At 47.4% G+C, this 4,817-nt stretch overlaps 1 non-coding gene across 1 annotated transcript; it reads right to left on the bottom strand.

The window, feature by feature from the left end:
- Positions 1-3,161: 3,161 nt before the first annotated feature.
- On the bottom strand, positions 3,162-3,234 carry TRNAK-CUU. The gene has a single exon. It is a non-coding gene; the product is annotated as a tRNA-Lys (tRNA).
- Positions 3,235-4,817: the final 1,583 nt, after the last annotated feature.

Genomic DNA, 4,817 nt, shown 5'->3' with positions numbered 1-4,817 from the left:
ATGCGACCAGGAGTACAGCATGCTATTATGATTGGTCAGCACACACTGTCCATGCGCCTCAGACAGTCCAACGATTGGTAGTCTTAAAGCACACATTCCTGGGAAAAGTTTCTGTTATCACCGTTTCTCACACATTGCTTTCTGCTGACCTCTGCATTCCTGCAGCTGCAGACTTGTTCTTGTTTGACTAACGGTCAGCTCCTGGCCTTCTCAGAACCCAGCACAATCCTTTAAAACTGCCAAGACCCCAGCATTGGGGCATGATGGGACCGGAGTCCCGAGGGAAGCGCATGGTTAACACTTCAAATGCGCTGCTTAGACAGCGTGATGATGATGGTGATGGCCGCTCATGACGTGAAGTTCAAAGAAATGGCAGTTCTGCGTGGGGCAGCACTGCTGAGTCAGGGCACGTTCGGGGTGCGGTCTCAGCTGCTCCGCGCACAGCCAGGGACGTCCGATGAAAGCAGAGGGACGCGAACCAGGCACGGAGCGGGCTGGGGCGCTGTACTGAGCCGGGATGTCAGGAGTGGGGCTACGCAGTTTATGTACAGCAGCACGCAGGTTGCGTACGCAATCACGCAGTTTCCATAGGGCTGCAGCTGGGACGCGAAGCGAGGTAACGAAAGCTCCGAGGGGGGGAGCGGGGCAGCCCTGCAGGAAGGCTGGGAGCGGAGCGAGATGATGAACACTCCGAGGCAGAGCGGAGCTGCGCGGCAGGAGGGCTGATAACAGAGTGCTCAGTAACTTACGTAGCAGCAAAAAAGTCTCAGCAGCAGCGAAAGGGTCCTTAGCGGTGTGTGATCTCTCGAGTCGAGAAGTAGTGAAACGACTTGGGGGGGTCAGGGGCTGCCTGATCCCTCCCGGTGGAGGCTTCTTGAGGTCCTGCCCAGGCGATTCTTCGTTCGCTTCTTGTCCTCTTGTCGAGTTCTCTTCTATCTTCCTTCGCAATCACGTCGGGGGGGTCACCATATGTCGCGGTCGAGGCGGGAGGTGACATAGGTTTTCAGGATACCAGCTTTTTTTATTGCAACAGTACAGCTACCTTTATACAGTTCTGGGTGACACACGTACACACAGCATTGGTTTACCACTTCATAACAACTCATGATTGGACACACAGCCACATGTCTTAACACAATAGGTTAACACTCCTCACAGGAAACCCACTCTGTGTTACAGTCCTACTGTCCATGGTTAACCCTCTGCCAGGTGTAAGAAGTTCCATGTTCAGTATCTCAGTTTACAGAGAGCCCAGAACCAGCTGGGCTCCCCCACAACGTATCACATTTGAATTGAGTATATAAACCCCTGCTGTTGTTCTAATAAACGATTTTGCTAGTCTGAACTCAAACTGCATGGTCCATGAAACCAGTCCTGTATCTCAGGAGGGACCTCATTGCTCTCTACAATTACCTGAAAGGAGATTGTAATGAGATGGGGGTCAGTATCTTCTGCCATGTCTCAAGTGAAAGGACGAGAGGACATGGCCTTAAGTTGCGCCAGGAGAGGTTCAGATTAGATATCAAGAAAAAAGTTTCCCTGAAAGAGGCATTGGAATAAGTTGCCAAGGGAGGTGGTAGAGTCACCATCTCTGGAAGTGTTCAAGAGGCATCTGGGTGGGGCACTTGGGGATATAGTTTAGCGGTGATTATGGTGGTACTGGGTTGACAGTTGGACTTGATGACCTTGAAGGTCTCTTTCAACCTTGATGATTCTGTGGAAAAAGGAAATCACATGCTAAAGGTCTTCAACTTTCCCTTTTCAGTATTAGCTGTATCTTTAGATATACCAACATTTTAACATTGTAGTCATTAGCTCAGTGACTTCACTAACATATTCTATTCCTATCATCCCTTTCCAAAATAGTGTCAAGCATAGACAAATAACTGAAAAATGCACACACAAGAAAAATCTGGAGTCAACCAATTTTGTAATATAGCTGCAATCATCCCCACTTTGCTGGTGTGGGCTGCTGAATGGGCCATGTGAGCAAGGGCAGATATATCTTCTTGCTGTACTCTCAAAGCCATTTTGCATGTAGTTTGAAGGGAGCTTGTAAAGCCCCAGGTCAAAGCCATTAGCTGCCCAGGAGTTTTACTTATATTTAAGACTCCAAGAGTTCCCAATAGACTCTTGCAGAGCCTTTAAGTTCTTTAATACCTTAAATTCAAGTAAAGAGAACACACTATACGTGTGTCCCAAGAGACTTCTTTTAATTTAGTGACAAAATAGGCATTTTGGCAAAAGGTTCACAGTAGTAACATACAACCAAGGAGAAGAAACATTTTACACAGCACTCAACACACACCAATGTACACCAGCTAAGTTAAATGCAACCCATCAGTTTTAAGTTATCCACAAGAGATTAAGGAAAGAGTAAAGAAGGAAAGGAAGAGATTAAAAGAAGAAAGGAGTAAAGAAAAAGGTTCGAATAAGAAAATTGTATAGCTACCACTGAGACATCACATGATGATAGCAGATCCCAGGAGAGAAGCAAAAAGGGAGCCCCTATGCTCCTATATTTATATGGTCTGGCCAGTGTGGCCACTCCTCCCAGGTGGGACATCTGGCTCACTGACAACTCAATGCCCTCCAGGTCAGAGTGAGGGTTGGTGTAGCCAATCAGAGGCTCTAGGGGGTGTGGTGTGGGCAGGCTACCATGTGGGCATTTTGATTGACAGCTGCCCTGCCACACGGCTTCCAATCCTTGAGGCTGCAGGCCATGTGCCTTTCAATACTACCATGAGGCCTCCAACCTGGCCCTTCCCACACACACACAGAGTTAGTTGATTTGACCCAATTAAACAATCCAGTGAGATATGAGTCCAGTCTCTCACAGACATGAGTAAATTGAAGGTTCAGGTTCACAGCAGGGTGCTTCCTCCCTCCTGGGTAGCTATAGTACAATTAGTTTAAAGTGAACTATAGCTTGAAAGCAAGGAGGGAGAGCTTCTGTCCATCTGCCTCTTCCAGTTGTTTCCACTGTTGACAAAAAGCTTACAAACCATTCCCATTAATAGTTCAGTCAGTTTTAAGTAGTTATTGCGGCAGAAACAGATGAGAGAGTCAGGCAATTCCACAGAGGGACTGCATGGGGCAGGGGGGGAAAAAACGACAGGCTCAGCCTCAGGACCACATCTGGTCCGTCCACCGTTCCGGCGAGTCCAACATGGGACTCAAGCCCACGACCCTGGGATTAAGAGTCCCATGCTCTACCAACTGAGCTAGCCAGGCTCCCTTCAACTCTTACAGCAGCAGCAAAAGTCGTATGGTGCTCATGCGTTTGAAAGGTTTCAGACACCACTCTCACACAAGCTTTTGTTTTTCAATCTTAGAGTAGCAATGCTTAACTCCGTGTCCTCCATCTGTGAGTGACTGTTTTGATGAGATTCTAACTTGCAAAGCAAACATATTTTTGCCTCTTGTTCAATTTCATTAACATTGTTAAAAGTTCAAAGAATGTTGTGGGCGGGCTTTACGGAATTCCAAAGTGAATTTTTGTCATAGTGACTGTGTTTACATCGGCATAGTGTTGTTCAAATGCCTTCCTTTGTAGCGCGGCATGGGGGGGGAAGGGAGGGGTGCTCTGGGTTTCTGCCTTCTAGTATTTTCTCAAAACCCCTCCAACCTGCCTTGCATCTCTGTCTCAGCTTGTCGCACAGCGCTGCTGCTTTGCTGTGCCATTTAGCGCTGCCACTTTGCAGTGCCCCCCCGCCCTGTGCCGCTGCAAACTCTGCTCAGAACCGCCATGTCTGAGCAGCCATCATCATCATCACGCTGTCTAAGCAGCACATTTCAAGCGTCAACTATGTGCTTCCATCTGGACTCTAACTGGTCCCATTATGCCCCCAAAGTTCCCGGTGGCTCACCTGCCTCAGGTGTCAAGAAAACTGGGATCCTGACCCCTTTTTCGCAGTGCCCCGCTGTTCTCCGCTTCACCGGGCTTCGTCCTCACCACACCTCGACCTGCGGTTTCAATCCCTCTCAGGGAATTATCTCCAATCCCTCGACGGGGATCAAGTCCACTTTGACTCTAGATCAGGGTAGGAGTCTCGTTGGTATTAGTCGTGATCCCTCGTAGGTCTGGGGTCACCAGTTGTTGTAGTATGTTGAGGACGACCATGAAATAAAAACTGGGCACCTTATGATGATGGCCTACATTCAGCTTTTTATTGCTTCTTCCATTATATTACATCTTGTTCTCACACAGCTGCACTCACACTCTGACTGTAGAATCTTACATACCAAAACTATTCTTAGCTCTGTTATCTATATATTATTACCAACCTTCACATATGATTGGATGTTCACCTCTTATTTACATTCTTTTCCTTGCTGCTAGGCTCCACGGTCTTGCTGTATACCTCCACAGAGGATGGCCAAGAATTAAAAACTATGCACCTTTATGATGATGGCTGACATTCAACTTTTATTGCTTCGTCCAGTCTATTACATCTTGTTCTCATACATCTGCACTCACATTCCCTGCAGAACCTTACATACCATTACTATTCTTAGCTCTATTATCTATAATTTATTACTAGCCTTCACATATGATTGGATGTTCACTTCTTATTTACATTCCTTTCTTACTGGTCAGGTCTGGCACCTTTTCAAGTCCTTTGCAGTCCCTGCTTTTCCCCAGGGAAATCAGCCCCAAAGTGTCTAAGTCAAAATCCTTCACCCCTGCATCCTTCATCAGGGGCTCTGCAGCCTTGCCACTTACCCCAACATGTAATCTCTGTGTAATCTCTCCAAGCTGTTAAAGACTGCTAGGACTGGCAACTTCCTCCAGCAACCCAGGACTCCTCCTGCCC

Source organism: Empidonax traillii, unplaced genomic scaffold (genome assembly GCF_003031625.1).
Source record: "Empidonax traillii isolate 1590-97213 ecotype Southwest subspecies unplaced genomic scaffold, ASM303162v1 scaffold2003:size103997, whole genome shotgun sequence".
In the NCBI taxonomy this organism is placed as follows: Eukaryota; Metazoa; Chordata; class Aves; order Passeriformes; family Tyrannidae; genus Empidonax; species Empidonax traillii.
The sequence above is the reverse complement of the archived record's forward strand: the minus strand, read 5'-3'. Positions and strand labels throughout refer to the sequence as shown.